The sequence below is a fragment of the Pteropus vampyrus genome, unplaced genomic scaffold (genome assembly GCF_000151845.1).
Source record: "Pteropus vampyrus isolate Shadow unplaced genomic scaffold, Pvam_2.0 Scaffold222, whole genome shotgun sequence".
Classification (NCBI taxonomy): domain Eukaryota; kingdom Metazoa; phylum Chordata; class Mammalia; order Chiroptera; family Pteropodidae; genus Pteropus; species Pteropus vampyrus.
The window spans coordinates 625988-651910 of record NW_011889003.1 but is presented as its reverse complement, the minus strand read 5'-3'; the positions used below and the strand labels follow the sequence as shown (position 1 = coordinate 651910).

Here is a 25923-nt window from a genome sequence, read left to right as displayed (position 1 = left end):
CACATACTTTTATGTGAGTACATATTATTTTAATAATAGAAAAGGAATAAATCCTTAGAGAATGTTTTAGTTTAGTTAGCTATCTACCTAAAACAAGAAAGAACATGAAAAGCATTGAATAAAGAATATCGATTTAATTTCATTAAATTTTTTCTTTTTCTAGAAACTTCTTACAGGAAATATAATTCTTTGTGTAAAGCTGAGGAATGAGTCTGTAAATAGATTTATCAATTTAACATTTTTATTTTGCGTTTTGATATTGAACAGAGCCTATTAGGATCATATATATGGGCATAATTTCTGACTTGAGTTTATAGAATATTTGTTCACAGCCCTAAACACCAAAGGAATGGTGTACACACCAAAGGAATAGTGTGTACTGAAAGCCTTTGGATTTTGGACAAGAATTTATCATTTACATTTTATATTCAGAGTTCGCCAAGGGAGAAGATAGCTCGTAAAAAACAGTGTGGTAAAATTTAAGCACTTTTTTCCCCCTAGTAAATTGACCAGAATTTTTATAACAAATTTAAATGAATACTCTCAGAAAGCATTTTTTAAAATTTGACTTAAAGTTTTTTCTTTTCTTTTCCTTTTCCTTTTTTTTTTTTTTCCTGGCATGTTGTGGGCCAGTTGGTCTATACCAGTGAACAAAAGAGGCAAAAATTCTACCCATGTGGAGTTTACGTTCTAGTGACATGCTTTTTTTGTATGTTGCTAATTAAGAAACACTTCCTTTGAAAATGTGTGATGTTTAACGTTCATGTGTTACATCTATGTGAAATATATTCTTATTAAATATGTAATCAGAAAGGATGGGAAAGCACACTGAGTTAACTGTTGTCTAAGTATCCTCATCATCCTGCTGGGCCGCTCTTTAAGCTTGCCGTTTCTGCAGTCGGAGCCCGTGAGTGCCACTGGAAGAGCTGAGAGGTGACCTCTTTGAGGACAGACTTGATATGGTCTTTGCATACCTGATGTTAGCACATATTTTTTATTGAATTAATTTGAACTCTAAAAGTGAGCAAAATAAAATAACTTCAATAAAAATTCATTTTTACAGCTATAATCTTTAGAATAAGGAATGAATTAAGTGTATGGGTTTCTCTCGGCATGCACTATTCCAGTCACATTGAAAGATACTACAGTATAACTTCACTTGACATTCTCCCACCCCCATGTTTCATGTAGGAGGCCTTAAACGGTGATCCTTGACTGTGTGTGTGGTGTGAGATTGCTTTTTTCCTCCAACATTCTATTGTAAATATTTTCAGATATGCAGAAAAGTTGTAAAAATAACAATGAATTATTTAGATTCAGCAATTCTTAACATTTTGTCAAATTTGCAAAATATACATGTATATATGAATATAACTTTGTTGAACTATTTGGAAGTTGCAGCCATTGTGATGCTTTATCTTTTAATATTTAACTTTAAAGTGTCGTGGCATCCCCTAAGACTGTGGATCTTCTGTATAATCACCATACTATTATCACACCTTAGAAAATTAACAGAAATTCCTTAATACCATACAATAGCCAGTGATAATAGCTGGGTTTTTCAAACCAGAATTCAATCAAAGTTCACACATTGCATTTTTGCTTCATTTGAATTTGTCATGGAGTCATTTTTACAAAAATATTTGCAGTTTTTCCAAGGACCACACTTGATTACTGAAATGTTAGTCATTTTATTTCGAAGCATAATTATATCATTGTTTTCAGTTTTTGTGAACTTTTAATTGGTTTTGTATACAATTTTTATTTGTCAGTGGTGTGTGTTTTGATGAATTTTCCGAGGTTACTTTTAGACCTCATGAAATCTCGCATCTTTTGCAAGATTTGCAGTTTCACTTTGCACATTTTGCATTGGATTACATTTTATTGTCAGAAAACAGCCTATGATCAGCTGCTTGACTTCAAAAGATGTGGAGATGATAGGCCAGGTGGTCCACTTGCTAAACTTGCAGGGATGTTTTGAGACCATTTTAATAAGAGATCAGCGGCTAGGGAAGGTTTTGGCCTTGTCAGCTTTTGTTTTCTTATGCAATCTCCTGACTGCAGGGATGATAGAATGTTCTCATTTCTATCAGTATATGTTACCTGGGTGATTGACACTTTCAGTGATGTATTAATTACCATACAATGTTGTATATAAAATTGTGGGCATTTTGTTTATGTTTATATAAAGAGTGGCTTTTATATTAAATAAAAATTTACTCTTCTGATAGTCTATAGTTTATTTAAATAGATTTGTAAATAAGAAACTTGAAACAAATGTTTAAGAAAGTTAACAGGTGTAGGTAACATAAAGTTTTGATTTTTAAATTTGGCACAGTTAAACTGGTAAGGAATGTATTAAAAATGAAGCATAAATGAGGTCTTATTCATATACCAGTGGAACTAGGACCAAAGGAAATGTTGAAGTTTTCTTTAATCAAATTCTGTTTTTTGTTGCTATGTAATAAACTATTCTAAACTAGTGGCGTAAAACAAGTCATTTACTATTATTTTTGGGGATCAACAATAATCAGCTAGGTAGTTCTTCTAGGTTTCTTCTGTAGTTGCAGTCAGATGGTGGCTTGAGTCATCTAGAAAACTCAAACAGCTGGTTTCTCAGGCATCTCTACCTCTGTGTGTGGTCTCTACAGAATGGAGGCTTCTAGGTAGCCAGACTTCTTACGTGGCAGCTCAGAGTTTAAAGGCATGTGTCCCAAGAAAGAGAGTCAGACTGGAATGCCTTTTAATGACATAGTCTTAGAAATCATGTAGAGTGACTTTGCCTCATTCTTTTCTCAAGAAGCAAGTCCATAGGCCCATATTTGGGAGGGGAGGGGGAGCATAATTAGATTCCACCTCTTAATGGGAGGAGTGTCACAGAATTTATAGATAACCACCACAAGCATTAAAAAGATGGTAAACTAGCAGTAAAGTTTATTCAGAAAGAGATTTGGGTATCAAAAGTAGTAGAAATGATTGATACATCATGAATTTAAAAATTAAAAACAAGATTTGACAGTTATGGAACTGGACATAATATATTTTGTGGATGTAGTAACCGTTAATGAACATATTTCCAGGCAGAAGTATTGAACTTGACAGTTCAACACTTAACATTGCAGAGGTCCCAGAAGCATCCAGATCAGGATCACAGGGAAGTCAGTATAAATGTATTTCTTTGATATCATTGGTATTACAGTCAGGTGGTTGATTTGGCACATTATTTAGGAAATGTGAAGCATTCGAAATGTGCCGAGACTTAAAAGATTGAAGTACGGGCTGGGCTTTTACTTTGGTCGTGCTCAGACGCAGGGTGTAAGTTGCTGTCAAACAATTTTCATTGGACAAGTACTACTCAGCCTCATCCATTTGATTAGTCGGCTGTAGACACATATGCCCTGAAGTGATTAAGTTTCACTGCTGAGTCAATTTATTTTAATAATTTGTATGCCTACTATGTGCCAGGCATTGTACTCACTACCAGCTGTGTAGCAGCATTCAAAAGAAACCTACAGCCAGTTCCAAAAGGAGAGTTCCAAAAATCTTTTGGGCATGATCATTGTGGAAATAAATGTGCGGCTTACCAGTATGATTGATATGAAGACATCTATTTGCATGTAAAATTTGTTAGAAATAGGCCTTATTATCTCATACCTTTTCCTAAGGTGGTATTTTGATATTGTTTGTGGTCAGTTTTTAAAGAGATATTGGTCATGTTTCATTTTTCTTGGCGTTTTGCAGTTTTTACTTATTGGAATATGTGATGAGGTTGCAGCATCTTTTGTGTAAATGTGAAAAAGACCCTGTATTTATTTTGTACATACAGGACTTTTTGCTGTTTTTTCTGTTTCTAATAAAAGAGGCCTGTTGTCATGAAATGAAGATTTGGGACTGGACGGTTTTAAGAGCTTTCCTAGGTCTAACACTCACAATGGCGAAGAGAGTAGGTAGAGTCTGGATGTTTAATAAAGATGGTAGGAGGTGTTAGTGAAGTGTCAATTTAAGTCGAATCATCTTTTGGACTTGCTGAAAGCCGAAACATAGAACAATGGCTAACAAATGACACTGCCTATTACATCAGAGAGAAACTATTTCTTAATCATGCTCTGAGATAAAGTTTTAGTGACTCTTACTTACATTTAGAGTTATTAAGAAGCCCAGGGACAGCGAGTTTGACCTCAAAGTTTTATTTATGTGACTATGTGACTGTATGAAAAAACAAACTGAAGATATCATAAGAAGTCCTTGTTTTATGGAGACCCCTCTGTGAGGATTGATGAGTATTATTCTCTGGGTTAGAATTATATAATATTTAGAGGCTGATTCTGTAAGTTCTGAGGTTTGCTTATTTTAAACATTTTTAGTATTGTTAACTCCTTACTATGTATGAAGCATTATGCTTTTCGAACATTGCATTTAACATCCTGGCAGCACTGTTGTGGAGGGAATTTGGGTTAAAGGAGATTAAGTGTGGTTCCCAGGTTGCCCGGCTGCGGAGAGGCAGAGTCTCCCAGCGCAGGAGAGAACTCATGAGGTTTTTTGTGAACTGAAGTTTTAAACATTTGTAGATAAAAACAAAATGTATAGAAAAGGATAGCACCGTAGCCTTTAAAAGCAGTACATTAACTATCTTGTGCCTACATGAACACATTTTCTTTTATTGCTTAAAATATTGATGAGTTTGCAGAGGACAGGGTCATCATTGTGTATCTTCCCTCTTCCCAGGAGTTTGTGGGAGGAGAGGGGACCATGTATCCATACAGTGATGGGTAGTCTCCATGCTCAATTGAGTGTTGAAACTAGGACCATTGTTCGTTTCGGAAGCCAGCACCTATTTATTAAGCTCTTGCTGCGCTCTCCATCCTGACATGGTGTAGTGTCTGATGGTAGACTGGATGTGACACTGAATTGTTTCTATCCTCTATCTGTTGTTTGGATAAGAAAGGTTGTGAACAGTTGGTCTCTGGTGTCACATTACAGTCTAATATGTTTGGTCAATCTTTGCAGTTCCTGTGCAACGCACTATGTAGCTGGAAAATAAAATAGAGATGTAAAAAGTAGAAGAGCAGTATCGGAGACAATAGTTCAAAGTGGTAAATGATTAATTGCAAATGGAATACAATTGATGAGAAGTTCTAGATGACATCAGAAGTGCCACCTGACTGTAATATCTTAGTTATGCTTTCTGTAGATAGTTGATATGTACCTTGGGTAGATGGAGGTAATTCAAAATGTAATTTGGAGAAGTTGAGATAGACAGAATTTTAATAGGTGCTAGGGCTTCACAGTGTTTTTATAGTATGTATGACTAAGAACAGTTTTATCCATGAACTTCAGCTATGTCTAGTTGGTATTGTTATGTGTTAGTTATGAGATTATTTCAGATCTCTTTCGGTGCTTGTTTTTTAATGGGGTTTGATGGTAGATATTTGGAATCATTCTTTGCTGTCTTCATGCAAAGTGGTACTACCCATCAGTAATAGTTCTGCATCCCCAAATTCCTTTTTTCACCAGTTCCCATTTAGCAATTCTTTTTCTTTCATTCGGTTCAAAGTGGTAGTGACAGTAATAGCAGGAACAGCTCACATTTTGTAGCAGGCTTTGTATTAAGCATATTATGTGCTACAGTACCCTGTTGGTTCAAATGTATAAGTAAACTTTGCCACAAAAGAAGTGAATTTATGGTCTGAATTGTTTCTTAGATGTATTGAGGGAACAGCTCTTTATGAGTATTTCAGATCAAAACTCTTGATTTAGTTTAAAGGCCAAGTTTTTAAATCTGATGGTTGTGGTTAGAGTGTTTCTGGCTTGTACTTTATAGACCGCCGTCAAGGCAATAACTCGAGAACCTGGTAAAGTTTTAAAGAATTCGGGTCAAGGCGCTTTAGGCTTGCTGGTTTCAGGAAAAGATTGCAAAGAACTCCTTTAAGTTTTTAAAGGAGACTTGTCTCTAGGGGTTTTTGATTTGGTTTGTTCGATTTTGGTCTTTGCTCTGTTCTTTGCTCTTTTACCCCAAGCTCTTGGCTTTGTGGATGTGCTAAAGGCGTTTAAAGGTCCATGTAAACATTTTAAGCACGTATAGTACTTTTACTTTTCTATCATTTTGTAGAGACCACAGTCACTGCTGTGAGGTTGGTTGGACAAGTGAATCTGTGCACTTTGTGTCCAAAAAGGTAGGAGAGTGGAAGTTTTTTCGTTTTTGTTTCTAACTTGGTTAACTGTTTTGGTGACATTTTAAGGAATTCTGGATCTGGTTTTGATAGTTTGTTTTCAAAGTTTTTTTTTAAGCTTGTTCTTACTTTGTTATTGGTGTACCATTTTTGTTGCTGTATTTAGATGAAAGCAAATTTATATTTTTATCTATGCATTGTTATTGGCTTAGGTATAGAATTTCTGGTTGGGAACAACTTTTCTTCAAAATGATAGCTTTCAGTATTTCTTTTGAGGCGTTCAGTGCCTTTTTGACTCCTGATCCTTTCTGCTTGATTCCCCCCTTCAACCCGCCCCCCCAAAAAAAGCTTTTAGGGTCTTCCTTCAGTCTCTGGTGCTGTGAAATTTTATGTTGATGTGCTTTGATATGTATGGTAGGTCCTTTTCTCATTCATTGTATTTTGGGCCCAAACACTTGGTAGGTCTCTATTCTGGAAGCTCATATCATTCAGTTCCAGGACATTTTGTTTTACTTATATAATATTTTTTTTCTCCCAGCTATTTTCTTAATTTTCTTTTTTTTGGAATTCTTGGTGTTTGAATGTTTGACACCTCCATTGCTACTCTCATGTACTTGTCTTTTCTCTCCTATTTTCCAGTGCTTTGACTTTTTGTTTTACAGTATGTTGAACATTTTTTTTTTCTCTCTCTCTTGTTGGGCCAGTTTTCCCAGAGAGAGAAATCCGGGAAGCTAAGTGTGGCTGCAAGCATTTTGGGATGGGGACTGACTGACCGATTCCTCATTTCAATAGACAGCTTTCACTTTTTCTAGTGTACTCATACCTGCCCAGCAAGGTTTCCCCAGGCCATTATTCTGGTGGAATTTCTGTAAGTAGGGAACACATCTGGAGAGGCAGACTCTGCCTATAGGGTAGAGATCTTAATTGCTCCTTATGCAAGCTTCTAGCAGTGTTCCTGTTTGGGATTACCCCCAGATTTCAGAGGTACTCGATGCCTTCAGTTCTTAAGAATGGGTCTATTCATTTTTGGCTTCCTCCTTGAAGATTTTAGGTTTCAGTTTACTCTTGTCTGCTCAGTCATTTGCCATTTCTCTAACTGCTTTCCAGCTTCCAAAATTTTGTTGGCATCTCTTGAATGCTCTAGCCTTCTCTCTTTCTTGTTGTCTTTATAACTTTAAAATTCATTCGTTGTCATTTTAGTGGGGTTGTAGGAGGTAATGGAGATAAACACATGTTTAATGAGATGTCCTCTACAAGAAAATGATTTCTTGTTTATTCTAAATACACTAGTTCTTCATACCCAGTGTCTCAGTGGGCTTGGCCTGCTGTAACAAAATACCATAAACTAGCTAGCTTAAACAACACATGTATTTCTCACAGTTCTGGAGGCTGGAAGTCCCTGATCAGGGACCAGACCCACCATAATAGTCAGGTTCTGGTGGCGTCCTGCTTTTCAGCTTGTGGAAGACTGTCTCTTCTTTTCCTCTCGTGGTGGAGAGCAGAGAGAGGAAGCAAGCTCTCTCCTGTCTTTTCTTCTAAGGGCTCCAGTCCCATCACGAGGGCTCTGCCCTTATGACCTAATCAGCTCCCATCTTCAAACACCATTGCACTGGGGACTAGGGTTTCAGCATAATTCTGGGGGGGACACAAGCATTCAGTCCATAACAGCATGATTTTTATGTGATTCTGTCTTTAGCTTGTATACTTTTCCTGTAAACTCTGTTCCTCTATCTGTGGTTCTTGGCCATGGCCCAGTTTGCTCTCAGAAGAGGCTTGAAGCTTGCTATGGGCTTCTCAGTAACCCTACATTTTCCTTCTGGAAATGAGCATCCCATGGTGTGCAGGTTTAATAACTTTTCAAAATGTATTCGATTGACTCATTTTAATTTGGGGAGGCCTCTGTTCCTTTGGTCTTCAGGCATGAAAAACTTTCTTCAAAACTTACAGTAATCAGGGTTTGTGTTTTATTACCTTTTGGAAGTGTTCTCCTGATTTTCTCCTACCCTGGTGAGGGGCAGGAAGAAAAGTTTTATTTTATTTTCCTGTTATTAAGACGCTTCAGAGTGTTGAAGTTCTTCTGTACAGCCTTCATTTTGTATGGTTTCATGTCCACAGCAGGTAACAAAGCAGTACTGTCAGATGTGTGTCCCTTATATCCACTGTCCTGTGGATGTAAGATTTGCATCTACGAAATGCATTGGTCTTTCCTTTTTACTGTTTTTGTCATATCAGCTGCTTTTAAATAGTCAATTTTAACATTTATTCAGCCTTACTTGAAAGGAGACTTTGATTCCAAAGTGAATAATTATTTGATCACGAGAAGGTGTGGTATATAGTTTGTCTCTGTAATTTATTGCGTTGCATTTTGATTTAACAGACCCTTGCTCTAGCACTGTCCACTGTTTAAATGACTTGTAAGAAGAAATAATTTCAAGTCTTAGAATTGTCTTGGGTTTCCTGAGGTGTTTTTGGACAACTTTAACTTGTTTAGTTGTATAAGAGCCAAACTTCTGTTTTGTTCAATAGGTAAATCATCACTCAAATATGCCCCTTTTTCAGAGATGGCGAATCCCAACAAGGTTCTTTTCCAAATTCTGGCGCCCCTGAAGCTGTAGTGTCCCCATCGAATCTTCTAACCCAAAATGAGTTCTGCCTTCCGGTAATTTTTGCTTCCAGCACTCATCTTGGCACTTGGTTTTCTGTTTTCTGTTCTATTTGTCTTTCTAAGTATATATTTTGTTTTTACAAGTAGGTTGTAAACTACTTAAGATGTCGGTGGTTCTCAATTTTCCTTTTTTTTTTCCGGCTTCCCAAGTGGTAGATCATACTGTCTCCTGTAGCTGCTCCTGGATTCAAGGTGGTTTCCAGTGTGTAGAAACCCCTTCAGGTGGTTCTGTTAGCCTCCTACTCTCCCCAGTGTATTTTATGATACAGTTTATTTCCTCTAATATTTAGCATCGGGCCTTATTCTCGGGCTTCAGAAAGTATTTGTTGATTGAATTGGGCCCTTAGCAGGTGTGCTGTGATGACAAGAAGAGAGGCCTAGAGAGATTTTGTCTCACACTCTTCCACCTCTTAATTGAGTAATTACAGGTAGATCACTTAACCTCTGTAGTCCTCTGTTTTCTCAAATGGAAAACAAGGGGACTGTTATATCAAGGACTCCTTAGTAAATGAAAAAAATAAAAAAGTGTTTGTTTTCCTGAAATCAAAAATCCTTTGTATCAAATAAAATGCAGTTTTGTGCTGGTGCCAGTTTCTAAGAGTTTTCACAGATCATGGTTACTGAGAAAATTTTTTTATTTTAGATTGTCTTTCCTGCTTTTTAAAGTTTAAATTCATCTTTCTATGAAATATTGATAATAGTATTTAGTTGTTTTTCTAAATCTTACTTGGCAAAATGAAAAGTTGGCAACCTTATGTTTGTCTTTATAATTTGAAGGACATTTTATTAAGCCATTAAATCTGGAAGTCAGAGATAACATGCTTTATATAGACTTAAAAAAATCTGTGGCACCACAGTTTGGGGACAAATTTCTACGTATTTGTTAGATCAAGCTTGTTAATGTTCCTTTTCAAAGTTTCTATCTTTATTAATATTTTGTCTTTACTAATATTAAATAGAATTTAACACACTTCTATCTGTCACTGTTCTTCTACCCTGCTGGTTTGCAGGCCTGTACATAATAGTCAATACTTGTTAATTAATAAGTATCTTATACATTTTGTTCCCTTTGCTTGTTTTACTTTTACCTACTTTTTTTTTAACACTAGACAAAAAGGAGAGAAAGTGGAGGGAACAGGACCACCCAGACCTATGCAGTGGCTTTTTCACTGACTATCCACTTTGAGTGTGGTGGGGTGCTCAGTATTATGAGAAGAAACGCGGTAGAGAGCATTTAGTCTGATTCAGAACAACTGTAGAGTCCTAATGTGAATTGACAAGATTTATTAATAAATGTTCTTACTGTAGACTGGCTTCATTTTTGTTAGGTTTGTTAACTGTTTTGCCCTGTAACTGACAAAGCATTATACAGGTGGCACTTTTGGGGGAGGAGGGACATGAGGGCTACCTTGTATGTAGCTATGATGATGGTGACTGAGTTTTACAAGCATTCCCGTCTTAACCTGATGATTATTACGAGGAAAGGTCTGAGACGAAGGCCATTATGAAGAACACCAGGCTACATCAGTGTACTGTTTGGATCTACCTCACTCACTCACCATCTCCCCCTTTCAAGAAGTGGAAGTTAGTTATAATAAACCTAGTTCTGGGTGCTGCAAGATTAAGAGCATAATATCTGACTAGTAAGTGATTTCTAGGCATTAAAAAAAAGTGTGGAGAAAGCCAGCACTTTGGGGATGATAATTAGGGATTGGCAGATAGTCATAATCTGTCTTCTTCATAATCTTTCTCTAAGTTAGCACTCTATCATAGTCACACACTATCTAAAAGCATTAAGGTTTTTCATTTCTCTTTGGGTTTGTTTTTTTTTTTTTTTTAAGTGGTTGGGAGACAAAGAGTGGGGACTGAAATGAGATGAGAGCCTCTCAGTAATGTCGATATGTAAATTGGAGCCTGCTTGTTGAGTCAACGTATTTATTGTAAGACAAAGAATTGGAAGCAGTAATAGTCGATCTCTGAGGCCAAATGTGGGAACCAGGCCTTTGCTATGAAGCTGTGTTGCCAGAGAGGAGAGATTTGTGTTTATTTGTGCTCTGTAGTGATAAAACCGCAGGGATCTGGGTGCACCCTTGAATTTGACTACGGTGGTTTATTGTTTTAATGGCATTTGTTTGGCTTCTTTGGTTTAGATCTCTGAATTATACCTCCTGGGAGGCTTTCTGGGATAGAGACCCAAGTTGAGAGTGTTGGGAACCCTAGGAGGTGCAGATTTTCGAGGAAGGCATTTGATGCAGTTTTCACAAGCCTCCAGGTATACCAGTGAGCAGTGCTTTCAGTTAAAAGCAAGGTTTGTCAGGCAGTTTGATTGTGAAGCACACTTCTTAATTAGCCTGGCTTCATGATAGTAAAGCTGGTCAGCAAGGTCTGCTTATACTGTAGAAGGAAAATGGTACTGAAATTTATTGCTCCTAAAATTTATTGTCTCCTAAAAGTAGATGATTTTGAACCATAGTTAAAGATCTTTTATTTTCCCACTTAAAGGAATAAAAATACCTGTTGCCATATTATTTGGATTTAAAAAATTATCTGCTGAAGGTGTTGCAATTTTTAACAATGTAATTTTAGGCAGAGTTGGGATTGTTTATGCTTTATTGTTTTATCCTTTAAGTTATTTAAATAATAAGAAAATTGGGAAGTCATTTTTATTTAGATAAAGAGAAAAGACAGGAAAGGCAGTTTGTCACTGTTGAGCTCTAGCTTTTAGAGAGGCTTTCTCTCTGCTTGGCACTCTTCAGGGTTCTGGGGTGGAGAGAGAAAATAAGACCTGGTCTCTACTGCAGAGAGCAAGGATCTCAAATCAGTGTCCCTAAGATCTTACTAGAAAGAAGGACCCAAACTATTTTCCACATTCAACTTCATTTTGGGAAACACAAGATTAAGCATAGTTAAACAGGTCTTTTTACTGTAGGATTTATCAGAGTCTTTAATGGAGGTATGTGATTTGTGAATTGCTAAGAGGGGGCTGTCCTAAGCAACATTAACAAAATATGAGATAGTAAGATTATTGTTAATATCTCCCTGAATGGATTACTAGTTTGTGGTTATTTTAAGCAATCCTTCCTTATGTGTACATGTGGTATTTTAGAGAAGTGATTTCCAAACCTTGTTGATCATCAATCACTTTAAGTGCTTAGAAATTTCTTTTTTTAAAATTCGAGTTAAGAATACATTTACAAGTTTTAAAATTCAAAAAGTGCACATTGGCACACAGGAAAAATTTCCCACCCTGCTCTGTTCCCCACCTGCCTCCTTCCCCTACTTGCTTTCTTAGCGTTGTTCTTTCCAGAGATATTTCATGCACGTGCTGTTACTTTTTTAGCTAGAATATAAATTACTGAGCTTTGTATTTGGAGATTTATGATTTAGTAGGTTTGGGTGGGGCCTGGGAATATGTCTTTTAAAAGGTTCCCTGGAGATTATGATAAGTAGCCAGATTTAGGCACTGTTATTTTAGATGGTACATATTAACTTTTGTATGTAGCATGTTATCCAATTCTTAAAACAACTCTGTGAAACAGATACAGTAACCACCATTTTGGTCAGGAGGTAGAAACATAAGAGCAGGAGCTGTTAAATGACCTCCTTGTGGTCATGCTCCATCTTTTAATGGTGGAGCCAGGACTCAAAAACTTGGGATTTTTTTGGTTATCAAGGTGTGGGACCAGGTGGGACTGCCTTTTCACGGTTACACTGCTGATGATTGGCCCAAAAAAACCAGACAACAAAAACCCAAACAAATAAAAAATTAATGTGGGTATTTTTATCCAATTCTTCCTGCTTTGGTACAGCATTAAATGTTAGACTACATATTGCATTACTTGCCAAGTGATTAGACTTTCTTCTCTTAGTTTGCAGTCACTTAGCCAGATAGACTTGTCTTATCAATTTCAGGCACTTAAAAAGGCAGGCTGCACACAGACTTTTACCTGTAATTTTGCTTCCTGATGAGCATTCCTTCCTTTCCCTTTGCTTCCATCTTCCTTTGGCCCGCTTCAGCACATTTCCTTAACACCAACCCAAATTAAATCAGAGGAGGGAGGGCAGGAGGGAGAGAGAAAGAAGACTGTACTCTCAGTGGAGGATACTGGGTGGGAGAGTGTCCCAGGACTGTAAGATTTTCCTGTCTGTCTGATAAACTCTTTCTTGGAATAATTTTCAAAGAAAGCATTTCAAAAGTGGTAGCATTGTAGGACCCTTTGAACTAGGGTATGGCCCCCAGGCATCTTCTTTTGTAGGACAGCATTCCTTTGGTGTGTTTTTAAAAACCCAGTCTTATAATATTGGTCACATAGCAGAATATCTGGAAATGTTTAAAAATGGCTTTGAAAAGAATAAAAGTTGTAAAGCCATCATTTCGAGGCAGTGTATGATATCCATTCATTTGTTTAGCCACCCACTATTGGCATTTACTAAGGATTTACTATAGGTCAGGTGCTGGGGACTGAGAAATTAGTAAAATATGGTTCTTGCCTTCATAGAGTTTGTCTGGTGGTGAAAGACACAAATATTTCATCAAGCAGTAGTCAAAGCACAAGAAGTGCTGTGGAGGAAGCATGCCCCAAGTGCGATTGGGACTCAATAAACTATACCTAATTTAGCCTAGATTGAAAGGTAAATAAAGGTTTCCCACAGTTTCTTTCAGCCTAGCCCTGAGGGAGTAGTAGCTAGATGTGTAGAAGGCAGTGTGTGTGTTGGGGAGAGGGTATAGTTACTTTACGCTGAGGGAATAGACATGTACAAAAAGAAGAAGAGTAGTTTGTGAGTATAATTTAGGTAGGGAGTTAGGAGAGTACTCTATAGAGGAGTGAGATGAGATTAGAGAGAGTAGTAGGAGCCAGAAGAGAAGGAATTTTTTACTTTTTGTGAAATAAAAGCCCAGGCACAAGGAAGAGAGTTGTAGTGTGTCTACAGATTTCCGGTTCCAAGAATTCCCAGACTTGGCAGTCATTCCCTGGATCTGCAGGTTCCTACCAGATCTCAGGATTCACATTGGGTTCTGTTTAGTTTGGCAGCCAGTTCAAGCCAGAATGTGGTGGATTTGAAGCACCAATAAACACACACACGCACACGCACGCACGCACACATACATACATGCACATAAATATGTATATATCATGCTATCCAAGGATGAAAAATACAGTTTATTAATAGTGATAATGGCTGCCAGTTTTTGAGCATTTAAATGCTTGACTCTTACCAAAGTATATTACAAAATTGTCTTTAATCTTTATAGCAGCACTACCAGATAAATGGTTTTGTCTCCATTTAACAGACCAGGAAAACCTTCCAGGCTCTGGGAGGTTAAAGTAAGCTTGCACAAGGTTATAGAGCCAGTCAGTTAATAGTAGGGAAGGAATCCAACCCAGGTTAGTTTGCCTGACACCAGATCTCACTCTTTTCCCACTCTACTATGCTGCCCTTCACAAGACTGCAGGTGTGGTTCCTGGGGCAGATGCTGTGGGAGCTCAGGAATGTAAAATGATCATTTTGAAGGCAGTAAAACTGCTATTTCATCTTTGGTGTTGAAAGGGCAACAAGAAGGAATCCCAGTAGCTCTAGTTTAGAGAAGCTCTCCTGAATCTAATGGCATCAGGATCTTTGGTCGGGAATATAACCTCCTAATTGTTTTCTTTGGAAAAATCAGATTTCATTACAGGTGTTTTATTTCAGTTTGTAGTTCTATCTCAAGGACTGAATAATTTGCCAAATGGCAGTATTTATTCTGCGAAGTACATCAGTTATCTCTTGAGACATTTGATTTGTATGTAGAGTTAAAATTGGGTTTGTAATTATTCGAATACATTATCTGCATTTGGCAGATACTGTATGAATGATGTTGCAGATATTCAGAATGTGGATATGGCCTAAGAGTGAAGAAAACCAAGAATTTTCTCTTGAAATTTTGGCTGATGCTGTTCTTTTTGGACAGGAGTGGTAAAGAAGTCTTCTCATCCTCTGTCATCAGCACAGTTTGATTCTTATATGTATGTATAATCTCATGTTAAGAAAATGAAATTCGATGAGACAGAAGGACTTAGGAAATTCTCAAAAAAAAGTTAATGTATAAGCCATATCGTTGTCTTTTCCTACCAACTTTCTTGTTTATTTGGCATGTGAATTTCCCTTTTCCTATTTTGAATAGAGCTGAAAATAACATGGTTGGTTTGCTTTAAAGGAAAATGATTCATTTTGTTGTGTTCAGCATTTAGTTTCTCAGAAATGTGTTTATCTTCCAAATGGCACAGTTGTTTGGGATTTTGGTTTCCATTTTATTAGCAAAATGTTATTTATGACACTATATAAGAATGTCAAACCAGAATAATTTTTCAGATTAGGGAAAGAAATTATAAATGTCATTTTTTTCTGTGCTAGTTTACAGAGTGTTTCTGTAACATGAATTTTCTTATCTTAGTTTTATAGAAATCTTTTAACAATTTCTACTGAAAAGTATTTGAGGGAATAGTTAAAAGAATTTCCTGTTTACAAAATTTTATATTACTTTATGAATTTGTAATTATTTAGAAGCTTTTCTTTTTAGTCTTGAATGCACCTTGAAGATGAATGTCTTGTATCATTTAAAGTGAACGCATTATATAAAGGGATATTCGTCATCTCCATAAGCATAAAGTATGTGTAAGTCCTGCCTATAACTGTCATTCAGGAAGCTGACAAAATTTTTCCTCTAAAAAAGCTGTCATTTGTGTGATTTGGGGTCTTTTAAGAGAAAAGTTAGATGTTTGCTTCTTGGCATAGTTTTCTTTGGCTAGGCAAAAAATGAGTAAAGTCAGGCTGCTATTTGAGAAATTGTCAAGTCAAATTTAAAGAAATAAAATGTGGTTCAGACTTATGTCTGAGCAAAGATATATTACGGATTAATGTACACGCTGAGATTTGAACCATAAAACTATGATCAGATTACTCTTCACCCAGAAAGTATCCTTTTTCAGAGGGAGTAAAGAGGAATCCTCTGTATCCTTTGTCTCAAACCCAAATGCCGACAGGTGCTAGGTAGGTAAGGGCACCTCTAGGCACCACTAGGGAATATAAGCTGTGTTGCTAGATCTCATTTTACAAGACAAGCTGGAAATCTGAAATTTTACGTGAAATATTTTTATTTTAAAAGTTAGCCAGGAATCTTTAAAAATCTTTTCAAAAATTAAAAGCCATTTGATTTAATATTATGTGTCCGTATGTAGGCTGGGCAGCTGCTGCTTTTAGTAATTGACTGTAGCTTTTGCATATAAGTCTTTAAAGAGGTTGTTGCAAATCCTTGCCCCTGTCGCCTCTTCCTCCTCTATTGAAAATCCCTGGCAAGTCAATGATAGACACTTAGTGCCTCATGGAAGTTTAATACTATCAGGGAGGCAGTACTCAAAATTTTAATATGCTTTAGGTACTTTGCTGTGCCATTTTGTATCTAAATAGAATCACGCATGGGTAAATGATTTATTCAGAGTGCAAGATAGACTGTGGATTTTGTATAACAGTGTGAAAAGTTCATTGATAGGGTTTCAGATTCTACATGGCAACCAACCTTTAAGAAACTATCACTTGTTGCGTTTTGTTGTAGTGTCACAGATTATCCATTATTTAAAAAGTATTGTTAAAGTACATAATTGGGTTATTTTGGTAGACATTTGTGGCTGTTTTAGTAAGAATGAGCAATTAGTTTTTCCTAACATCGATTTAGTAATTGCTTACTTTAATGGCACTGAGATTTTAAAATAGACCATAGCAGTTTTCAGAGTGTGTGATCTATGGACTTGGGGGATCCCCAGGACCCTTTTAGGGGGCTCTGAGGTCAAAACTGACTTCACAACAATACTGAGACTTATTTGTCTTTTTCACTATTTTGAACAGTTTGCGCTATTGTTCAAAAGCAATAAAATACCAGTTTCTTAGCACAAATCAAAGTATTGGCACCAAGCTACTGAAAATGATTGTATTCTTCACTTTTTTCTGCACTCGTGTGGTGGGGGGAAACAGTTTTACCTAAGGGGGTCCTTGATGAAACAGTAAAAATTATTTTATTAAATCTTAATGTTTGTATAGATGTCATTTTAATATTCAGTGTGATAAAATGAGAAGAACATTGATTGTGTTAAGTAAAAACACTTTTGCAGTTATTTTAGTTGCAAGTTGAACTAGCTGTTTTCCTCATGGAACATCATTTTTTATTTTTATGGTTATTCAGATTATGGGTATTTGATGTCTGCTCGAAAATGAACAAAGTAAGCCTGTTACTTCAAGGAAGACAACTGAAGCTATTTGCTGCCAGTGGTAAAATTGAGCTTTCAAGTAAAAATTAGAATTTTGGGAAATTTGTATCTATATCACTCTGAGTTTGACACTTTAAATTGATAGCAATTTGAACAGATGTGGTTTTGAAGGTCTGGTTGGTCAATAAACCAGTATTTTCCACATGACCAGTGCATGATGTTACAGATTCATGAATGGGCAAAAGATTTTTTTCAGTTTATTGATATATTTTAGATTCCACATTGTTCCCAACCTTTAAGAAACTATCACTTGTTGAATTTTGGTGCGATATCAAAGAAGAATACCTACAACAGTCTGAAAAAGGTATTAAAATATTCCTTTTTTCCCAATAACTTATCTACATAAGTCCAGCTTTTCTTCACATATTTTAACCAAAACAATATACAGTGACGTAGTGACTCCAAAAGCAGATCTGAGAACCTGTCTTATATTAAGCTTGATAATAAAGGGGTCCACCAAAATATAAACAGTCTCCCATCACAAGTATTGTTGGGAAGGAGTTGTTTTTCATAAAATAATTTATGTTAATATGTAATGAGTTTATTATTTTTAAAATAAATATTCAAACATTATCTTGGTTTTTGCTTTAATATTATAAATGTCAGTGGATGTAACCCACAGTAACAAAAGCTTTTCCTCAATAATTTTTAAGTGTAAAGTGGTCCTAAGATCAAAGGTCCTGAGAATCATTAAAGTACATTATGAGGGATTAAGAAGGGAAACTATTGAGAAGATTGAAAGAATTTTTAGGGAGTTCAAAAATATGCACCTAGAGAGGGGCAGCCAAAATGGCGTAGATGATAGAGGCTCTGTTCATCCCTCTGGTGACCAAATCAAAGTTGCGATGGAAACAAGGAGCACGCTGCAAGGAAAAATCACCTGGGATCTAGATGAACAAACCATACAACTAGGGAGAAATCCAAGAAAGCACCCTGCAACTGCAGAAGATAGGACGGGGCGAGGATGCAGGGCTGCCCAGTCTGGAGCAGCTAAGACTGAGGCTCTGGCAGCGGCAGACGCCTCTTAAAGGGGCCATGTCCGTGAGCAGATTTTTGCTGTGACGGACCTGCTTGCTCTGAGCACCAGTGCTGATTCGGCTGCATGCAGCGGGCACCAGGGACTTACAGGGAGACATTGTCTGAGTGAAGGTTGAGGCGAGACTCACTCTGCACAGAAGTACTGGTGGTGTCCATTGTTCCCTGTTGAGTCCTCCCCCTCCGCATAGCCATGATGTCATCAAACTGGATAACAAGTCGCTCTGCCCAGAGGATTCCCTGAAACCACGCCTCCCCCAACTTGAGGCCCCACCCAAGCCACATCCAAGTGTATCCTCAGTGAGTCAGGTGCTTCTTGCTGAGACTCACACTGGTGGAGGCAGCTGGCCTCGGTTTCTGGTGTGGTCTTTTGAGGCAACTATAAGCATAGCACCTGTAGATTGCTTGCTGAATCTTGACAGGTGGCCCCAGGGGGCAGAAGCTTGGGCTAAGTTTGGCCTGCAGCTGAACCCCTCTCAGGACTGTGCCACTGGACATCCTACTTCACAAAGCCACACTAATAAGACTAGGAGATTTAGGAGCTTTGCTTAGTACATAGAAACAGACACAGAAAGGCAGCCAAAATAGGAAGACAAAGAAGCAGAAACCATAAGAGAGAAGAGAACAGAGATCCAGATAAAATGGAGTCAAATAATCTAACAGTTGCAGAGTTCAAAACACTGGTTATAAAGATGCTCAATGAACTATTGGTTAAATTCAGTGAAAACTTCAACAAAGAGATTTAAAAAAATAAAAATGACAATGGAAATTATAAAAGGGAACCAGTCTGAAATGAAGAACACATTATCTAAGATGATAAGTATATTAAATGGAATAAACAAAGGAATAAACAGTGAATAAAGAAAAGGATCAAATGTCCTATGTAGAGGACGGGAAAGCCTAGGACACTCAATCAGAATAGCAAGAAAAAAAGATGCCAAGACTATAAAAATAATTTAAGAAGCATATGGGACACTATTAAGGGTCTAAATCTGTCTGGCGTAATTGAAGGAAAACAAGATGTTGAACAGCTGTTTGAAGAAATAATGATGGAAAACCTTACTAACCTAGTAAAGGAAATGGACATAAAACCCCAGGAAGCTCAGAGATTCCAAAAATCAGGGATCCAAAGAGGCCCACACCAAGACATCATAATTAAAATGCCAGAGGTTAAATACAAAGAAAGAATATTAAAATCAGCAAGAGAAAAGGTTACTTATAAGGGAACATTCATACAACTGGCAGCTGATTTCTCAAAAGAAACTATGCAGAACAAAAGGGTTTGGCAAAGAATATTCAACAGGATGAAGACCCAAGATCTACAACCAAGAATACTTTATCCAACAAAGCTATCATTTGGAGTTGAAGGACAGATAAAGAGTTTCCCAGACAAAAATAAGCTAACGGAATTTATCACTACCAAGACAGTATTCCAGGAAATGTTGGAGGGACTTCTTTAAGAGGAAAAAGCGTGTATTAAAAACAAGAATACAGAATGGTAACAACTACATTCCTATCAATAAGTACCTTACATGGAAAGGAATTAAGTGCCCCAACTAAAAGATAGAGTGGATGAATGGATAAGAAAACAAGACCCCTACGTGCTGCCTACAAGAGACTCACTTCAGATTAAAAGACACACACAGACTAAAAGGAAGAGAATGGAAAAAGATATTGCTTTGATGAACTTAGAAGGTGTTTAAGTCAGACAGAGAAAGATAAACACTATATGATTTCACTTATATGCAGAATCTAAGGAATAAAAAGAACAAACTAATCAAAAACAGACTCACAAATATAGTGGACAATTTGGTGACAGACGTGGAGGGGGTAGGGAGCTGGGAGAATGGGGTGAAGGGTTAAAGAAGTACAAATTAGTAGCTGATGAAAGGTCACGGGGATGGGGAGCACAGCATAGGGAATGCAGTTAGCATTATTAATACGTTGGCTAGGTGGAGGGAACAATTGGGATCATTTTATGATCTACATAGATGTCTAACCAATGCACTGTATACATGAAACTAATTGCAATAAATAATAACACCCATTATATAATAAGAGTAATGCATAAAGTGATAACACACTGGCTTTTGGAAACTTCAGAAATGATCAACATCAGTGTTATCTTAAGTGCATGCTGAAAGTAAAGATCTGGAAGTAACACCTGAGACACCAAATTTGATGCCCTTGGGGGATGTGGTTGGCTCCCTGACTATTCGAGTAAAGAACTGCAGACATTTTATGCCTAAGATCAGTTTGCAGCATTACAATAATTTTTTCATTCACATATCTATAAACAACATTGTACAAAAATTTGTAGCTTGCTACCTCAAAACAAACTATGTAGCTATAATGAAAAGAATGCTATAATTAAGTTCGATGAAGTATTTTTCTATAATACAGGTTCCCAGACATCAAGATAATGAGCAGAATAATATTTATTTGGAACTAATGCACAATGGCAATAAAGAGAAATATCTTCTCTTGGTTGGGAGTGTTCAGGTGTACCTTTATGAAGTAATTCAAGAAGCCGCACCCTCCACCCCCTTTATTCCTTTCCAGCAGCCATGATTGCCAGTAACTCAGAGGAAGAGAACTGATTAGTGAACAAATATGGACAATCCGAAGGATTTTCAGGAATATTTAGGATGTAAAGCAAGGAAGCCCTCAAAGACTTAAGGAATTATGTCGAAAGACACAGAAACCAGGTTGCAGGGGCTCCTACTGGCTAATTTCAGTTCCAAATAAGGAAAAATCTATGGATCTTGATGATTTCAAAAAAGTAAAAATAAAAGAGCATGAGAAGAAAAAGGGAAGTTTTTAAATTTTTAAATAGGATGACAGGTCATAAATATACAAGGAATGATGGAATTACAAATTCACTGTGTTTGTAACTCAAAACTAATACAGTATCACAACCAAGATACAGAACATTTCTATCTGCAAGGGACCCTCATGTTGCCCTTTTATAGCTGTACCCACTTCTCTCCCACCCGCCAACCCTCCTTAACCCTTGGCAACCATTAATCTGTTCTTCATTTCTGCAGTTTTCTCAGTTCAGAGATGTTATATAATTGGAATCATATAGTATGTAACCTTTTAGGATTCGTTTTTTTCATTCAGCGTAATTCTCTGGAGACTCATCCAGGTTGTTGGATGTATTCATAGTTTATTCTTTTTTTGTTATTGAGTAGTGGTCCCTGGTGAATGTATCACAGTTTGCTTAACCATTTGCTCACTTGAGGACATTTGACTCATTTCCAGGTTTTGGTTGTTATGAGTAAAGTTGCTATAAACATTCACATACAACTAAGAAAAACGTATCTGAACTTGAATGTCTTGAAGTCAGATTTCAGACATACAGTGAGAGTCTTTCATGATCACAGAGACAAAGACAGTTGTCCCTAATGCGCTGGTGCTTCTCGCTTGGGCCAAGGCAATTCTAATCCTTCCAGGCTCTTCCCTGCCATCCTTAGACCCATGGGTCAAGGTAGCTCTTAATATTTAAGTCACAACATGGGTGGGTGGATGAGGGGGAAGGCTTTATCCCCTTCACACAAAACATTCACAATGCAGCAGGAAGACGCAGTTGAGCCTCTCTATCTTGCACCCAAATCCCTTAAAGGATCTCCCCTATGAGCACGCTTGATGGTTTGCCATTGGCTTGCTCAGGGCTGTGTGAAAAGGGGTTTGGGGTTGGATGTCCTTTGGACTGGATTGAATAAGATAGCTGATGCTGGCACAAGTCAATGACTATCTCACAATGCTACTGCAACTCTGCCTGAAGCATAGTTACAACCCTGCTCCCCCTTCCTTCTGCCCCCCCCCCAGTTACAGTGGCTGACAGGTGGGACCACCATGTGATAGTTTTAATTTATTGAAATCAGTGATAATGTGAACAGTTGGCATGCAGAGAAGCAGTTCAGAGGTAGCAGTGTTTAGTATGGTATAAGAATTGTGTAAAAGGACAACGTGTGAAAGTCAAGGACTGACGGCCTGCACTCAGGAGGGTGCGTGATGAGACAGTGGAAAGACATGTTCTGTGGTTGCAGATGGGGTCTGTCTCCTATAGAGCCATCTGTCTAGTAACATACAGCCCCCCACCACCCCCCAAAAAAGTGCAACTTTATTTCTTCTTGAGTTTTAGGCTTTAAGATTTAGAGGATTTGCTTTGGGAGGAATTTAATAAATATTCCTAGAGTATTTTTCTGCAATAAAATATCTGGATATAGGTTTTTAATGTACTTCATTTGCATTTTGACAATGCCTGCCTTTCTGACATGGAAAGAGGTGAGCTTTAAGACATTTTCTGTGGGAGTCTGATTTAGTGTAGGTGACCTTTACTGACTGTTGGCTGTTGTTTTTTTTTGTATGAATTACTAAACTCTTTACTCCAAAATAAAATTACATGGGTATGTAAAAGTTTTATTCTGGATAGATATCTGAAGGTTGGAGTGAGGTCACTTTAAAGGCAGTTTACTTATATGATTATTGGGTAAACACTGAGTTACTAAATGTTTTCTGTATGTCATCTGGTCTGCTTTTAAGAGTTCTATGGCCAACTATTTTAAATTTAAATAGTCACACTTTTCTTGCTTATTCTAAACTTTAATTTGAGATGGAAGACCTGGGGAGTTAGTTTTGTTGAGATTAAGATCAGGAACCTTTTCTGCCTTTAAATGGATTGTGTCTCATAGTATCATTGTACGCATTTTTACTGTTGGAACTGTATCTAAGATATGGAAGAGCGAGGACAGACTTGAGAAGTTTTAGCCTGTGTTTGCTTGGAGTCTGTAAAGCCAGTTCAGACAGAAACACAGATGACTAGAATGTAAAGCAGACAGTGAAGGCCCTGTATGAGGCAGAAGCTGGAGGCTTCTGAAGGGAGGAAGTGAGGACTTCCGGGAGGGTTCGTGGCGGAGATTGTACTTGAGGTGGGCCAGAAATAACTAGCGGTGAAGACTGGAGGAAGTATTCTGGTGGCAGATTATACCGCTTGCCACCATTAAGGTGATTGCAGATACATGTGAAACATGAGTGGTGTATGTACTTTGTCTTACAATTCCGGACATGAAAGCCATCATCTTGTAGAATGTGGGATGTTAGGAATATTTTTCTTTCCTGGAGAAATGAAGCCTTTTAGGGATCTAAATATACCGACATTTTTTAGTTTTAGAAGTCCAGCTAGAAATGCATCAGGTTTCATTCAGTTCAGGGGCAGGTGTGTGTCAGCATGCAGGTGTGTTAGATGGCAGGGAAGGAGTAGGCAGAGAATTACTTATAAAATTGAAGAAACTGCACTAAGTGCTGTTGCCAGTTGAGTAGTGGTAGTGAGATGAATTATCTTTAAAATGATAATGTTATATATCGAGAAAATGAGACTGAAGTTATAGGAGATTTTAAGGGCAGCAATGAAATATGTTAATTTCTAGGAAGTACTGTTATACTTTGATTTCTTGTCTGTCTACTGACAGCAGTTTGCTGTTACTTTACCTTGGTGCTTTTTAAAAAAATTCCAGCCTCCAGATCTGTAAAATGTCTATAAATTTAAAGAAATAAAGTAGGTTATTGAATCGGAATATAGAATAAATCTTTGGTGTAGGAGTACTAAGGATTGTCAGAAGCTTATTGCTAACCTATCCATTGTTACAGCCACTTCACAAAAGGCTTTTCTTTTTTTTCCTAGATGAGATTAAATACTGAGTTATGAGGTTATTTTGTAGTTATATTCTACTCTTAAAATTGTTTTCCATCACAACCACATGTCAAAATTTATTCCGAAGTGGAATTTGGTGAGCTATAGGGTGGTTTTCCTTTTATTTTAAAAATAGGGAAAACTTGTTAATGTTGCTGTGAGAGGAAGTGTAGTTAGTAACTGTAAGCATTATAAACTTTTAGAGAAAAACTCTTTAAAGTAGACAGGCCTAGTAATTACATAGAAACATTTAGTAATTTATCAAATTTAAATGAATGTGATTGTTGACCTGCAGTGATTCTGTGATTTGCATGTCTGCTGAAGAAATGCAAAAGGAAACTAAATGCTTATTTTATAGTTTCTTTCTTTTTTTTTGCTTGAACGTTTCTTTGTCATATTATTATCTGGGATCCATGTAAACGAACGTGTAAGTGGCCAATTTAGTCGTGATAACTGCCTTCAGATTTGGTACAATGACACATTTTATATAAACTTGGGATTGAATTTAAGAAAAAAAAATTTGATATCCATGTAAAATCAATTTGTATGTGAAAGTTTCAGATGAGTAAGATGAAATTGAGTATGACAGGAAGTGCTGTTACCACAAAAAACATTGCGCGTATGTATATTTCCTCTACTGAGACATTGCTTTTCATGTATTTATAAGAATTTTAGGACTGAAAGAACCAGAGATGACTATTCGTCTTCACATAACTTGAGAACTTGAGACCTAATGGGTTTAAATGAGCCCAGTTAGTAGTAGGTGAGCTAGAAATAATCCCAGATTACTTGCTATCCTGTGGGTATCGTTTCCAATACAGATGTGTGTTACTTTTCAGATGTGGTTAGGAGTCCACCATGATTTTTAAGATTGGAAAATTTCATTGATGGCAGTAATGTTTCCTCTATGTCCGTAGTATCTTGAAATCCTGAGCTCCTGTTATTAAATATTTTCTATCATTTTCATGTCCCCAATGCCTATTTTAGTTTTATAAATGTCGTCTACCTGGAATGACATTTGGAACCATAAAAAGAGCATTTAATTCTTAATCTCAGTTATTGTCCAGCTTTGAAAAGGCTCTGGCAAATTTTGTCTCCCCTCCCACATATTGTATACTTTGTGAAGACTCTAGGGACAATGGTGAGCTAAGAAAAAAGGAGTGGAAACGAGCGGGTTTAGTTTAAGCTAGTAATAAATACCTTTGAAAAGTGTCACTACTATGGTTTTTGAGAAGTAAAACCTTTCTTAGCTGTTTTTCATATTCGGGCTCTAGTTGGGTGAAAAGTTTTGTAAATTACTTACAGTAAATGTGGGCGGAGGCGGTTGAGAGACCCTGCCTCCACTCTCGGTCTCATGGAGACTGTTGTTGCCCAGAATGGAGCCTTCCTGTTTACTTTCTCCCCATGTTTTAGTCAGCCTTCTCTCAGAGCTCATAAGGGTTCCAGTGCATTACTCTTATGGTATTTTGTCTTGGGACACAAAAGTGTGCCTTCTAAATGAGGAAACTAGGGTTTGGTGAAAAAGCTTGGTGGTCTCTAGTACCTATGAAAACACATTTTTGTTAAAGAAAATAGTTGTAGCACTATACTACAAAAAGGAAACGTTTTCTTGGAAGCCAAGTCACACATGATCAGATACTATTTCTTTGGGAGTGAGAATGAAGTCACCATCTCTACTTTTTGGAAAAGAAATTATACCATTTAAAAATTATTCTTAGGAATACGATTTGGTGTTGGATAGTTACTGTATGTATTTTATGTTTGAAAGATGTTCTTCAGCATTGGACAGAGGATAGAACTACCGGGGTAAAGTAAAATCGAGGGACAGCTGGCTCCTACTAGAATCTCTTATTGAAATAATTAGATTATTTGCCCATTATATGATTTGTGACAGCTCTTTAATCCTAAACTGGCTTTTAAGGTGCGATTTGTAATTGAGGATGTATTCTACTTTTCAACTTAGTACAAATGATTAAAATTTGATTTATGTATTTTTGTCACATTTTAGAGAGCAAAACTCATGGAATTTCCTATTTACTGTCCCCACCCCCCATTGCA

General features: G+C 37.0%; 1 protein-coding gene across 1 annotated transcript in view; it reads left to right on the top strand.

Moving 5' to 3' along the window:
- The window catches only part of UBR5 (ubiquitin protein ligase E3 component n-recognin 5), a 126599-nt gene that overhangs the window by 12317 nt on the left and 88359 nt on the right, over positions 1-25923 (top strand). The window lies entirely within an intron of this gene.